At 40.5% G+C, this 3,047-nt stretch overlaps 1 pseudogene; it reads right to left on the bottom strand.

Annotated features, from left to right (window-relative positions):
- Positions 1-620: 620 nt before the first annotated feature.
- Positions 621-1,419, bottom strand: LOC106559810 (annotated as a pseudogene).
- Positions 1,420-3,047: the final 1,628 nt, after the last annotated feature.

Here is a 3,047-nt window from a genome sequence, read left to right as displayed (position 1 = left end):
AGTGAATGAGTGATTTTGATGACAAACAGGATATTTGTATAATCTCAAAGTATACCTCCCTATAAGTATGTATTAATTACAAAGGGAACATAGTAACTTCATAGTGGAGAAAACTTGACAGACACCATCTTGACTATATGATCAAGTTTAGTTCATAAGATATGGGACAAATCAATATTTTGTCATCTAGGTCATGAAACATCTCCAATTTATACTTAGATGGTTGTATCCAGTGCATGATATTTTCCCATGGGCTATGCCCATAAATGTATAGATTCCTGGTGTATTTACCATAAGCAATCCAACCAACAGGGTTCATCCAGTTAAAAGCATTCCAAAGATAAGCCCTCCCCTGTTAGCAAATACTTTTAGCTCTTTTGCTAGGAGGTAGTCATTAACATTCTCACGAGGAGATTAGGCCTAGACATCTGCCTTGTTTCTGCCCCCCCTCTCTTCCCCCCCCCCCAATAAATGGAAAGGAAAAAACTGTAGACTTACTGCTTAACCCTTTTCTAGCCATAGACAACACAAATATATGCATATTCTCCTCTATAGTTTTTTTTTTTTTTGAAAGAGAACCTTTTATTACCTTTATGTACAGAAAATTCAACAGCATCCATTCAGCCCAGTTTGGTGGCCAGTTCTTTAGCGTTTGCTTTTTGCAGCTTGGCGATGCAAGCCACCGACTTTAGACACAGGATATTGCCTCCCCAGTGGCACCAGATCTCATCATATCTGTCATTGTAATTGGTCTTGATGACATCTACCAGATAAGTCAGAGCCGCTTGTCTTCCAAGTTACCGTGTAAAGGCAACAGTGGTGCAGGTCTTCCTGTGGACCAGACTCCCCAGCCTGGCCTTCCCTTCATAATGCAGTAAGGAACCCCCATCTTATGACACAAGGCAGGCAGGAAGACGAGCTCAGTGGGATCCACATCATGTGTGATCACTACCAGCTGAGTCTTCCTGTTTTCCACCAGATGGTGACAGTGTTAACCCCAGCTCAAGGGACAAGTGGCCTCTTTGTGGGGACATTCCCTTTGCACATAGTTTTCTTCTCAGTCTGGGCCAACAATCTCTGCTTCTTCTCTGGCTTCATCTCTGGTCTGTACTTGTGGGCCATCTTAAGCAGTTGAGTAGCTGTTTGGTGGTCCAAGGTCTGGGTGAACTGGTTGATAGTGGAAGGCACTTTTAAACATTTATAGAGAATAGCCCTTTGCCACTGCAGCCAGATGTAGTGGGGCCAGTTGACAAAGAGGGTGAAGTACTTTTTGGCCTGGATTGTCCTGTCCAATGCCAAAATTCTTGAGTCTTTTTTGAACAGGACATTGACCACCTTCCTGGCCTCCTGCTTCTTCACAACAGCAGGGGCGGGGGCCACCTTCTTCCCATTTGCCTTCTTTCCTTTTGGCATCTTGGCTTGCTGGAGGACTCTCCTCTATAGTTTTATTCCTGGTGCCCTTCATTGAATGGAAATCCTTTGTCTTGGGCAGCCCGGGTTGCTCATGGGCTTAGCTCTGCCTTCAAGCTAGGGTGTGATCCTGGGGACTCAGGATCAGTCCCCTCATCAGGCTCTCTGCATGGAGCCTGTTTCTCCCTGTGTCTGGGCTTCTCTCTCTCTCTCCTCTCTGTGTCTCTCATTGAATAAATAAATAAAATATTGAAAGAAAGAACGAAAGAAAGAAATCCTTTGCCTTGAGGTAATTGTGTTCAACAAATTTTCCTCCATGGCTTGTATTTTTTAATTGTTTATGAAATTGCTCTCCACCTCAGGTCACAAAGATACTCTCCTTTCTTGTCTATTCTTGTCTCAGCTTCATTGGATAATATTTCTAAATCTTTATTGCAGAGTTGGAACAGCCCTCCCGATCTCCTAGCTTAATGCATGTGGCTCTGATCCGGCTCCCTATGTGCAGGGTGTGGGCTGCCCTTTCCTTCCCGAACAGGTGTCCTCTCTCTAGGCCCAGCATTTAAGGTTCTCCTAGCTTCAAAAACTCCATTTTCACTTCAGAGTCCTTGTGCTGCTTAGAGTTAAAGTTCACTCTCTTTTTTTTGACATCTTCAGTTTTTGCTTTTAGCTTGGTTATGTTTTTTCTCTCTCCCTATTTTTTTTTAAGTAAAATTTTTGTGGCCTTTTCATGTATGCAGCTTTGGTGATAGGCAATCTTTCCACATGAACCTTGCCTTTTATATTGATTAAACAGTTATAATTTTTTCCCTCTGTAACATCAGAGGAAAGAAACCAGTTACTTCTGAGGGTAAGAAACTTTGGGGGGAAATAACAGAAATATCTGAGGAATTTTATCAGTTTTTTGTCTAACGTGATATGTGATGTGACTTCCTCAATGGATTTCCCTCAATCTTCAGGAAAATATTCCTTTTCTTCAATGCCTTTCATCAATAGCCTTGAACTTGGTTATGATAGGGACAGAGCTGTTCACAGAATTCGTTAGTTCACAGAATTTGAGGTTCAAATTCCACTTTTTTTTTTTTTTTTCTTCAAATTCCACTTTTAGTAGCTGTGTGACCTCGGAAAAATTATGTAACTTCTCAGAGTCTCAGTTTCCTTATTGCTTCCATCAGGTTAATAATATGCACCAATAATATTTTTGTACTAAATGAGAAAGATCATGTACATGCCTTTCCACCTCCTTGAACAAGAAAAACAGAATAGTAGAATGGAAAGATTTCCAGGAGGATTTGATTTGTTACTTACACTGCAGTTTTGTCAGCCTCAGCCTAACAGTTTCACTGCATACAAAATAGTCCCTAAAATTTCTTCCAAATTAAAAAGTCCATGACATAGGTTTTACAATTGCATTTAAGATAAAAGCCTGACAAAGCCCCTGTGTAGTACATTTTTTCTTTGCAAATGTTTATTTATATTATAAATTTACTAAACGAGAGAAGTGATTTGACTTATGAGTTAAATATCTCTCTAGGTAGTGTAGAGTATTTAAGTTCTCTGCTTTATCCCTATACACAGGTATGGTGCAACCAATTGCAAGATGTATGTCAGATAATGTGTTCCTAAAATTATTAACTGAA

This window comes from Canis lupus, chromosome 16 (genome assembly GCF_011100685.1).
Source record: "Canis lupus familiaris isolate Mischka breed German Shepherd chromosome 16, alternate assembly UU_Cfam_GSD_1.0, whole genome shotgun sequence".
In the NCBI taxonomy this organism is placed as follows: Eukaryota; Metazoa; Chordata; class Mammalia; order Carnivora; family Canidae; genus Canis; species Canis lupus.
This window is presented reverse-complemented; position numbering and strand designations above follow the sequence as displayed.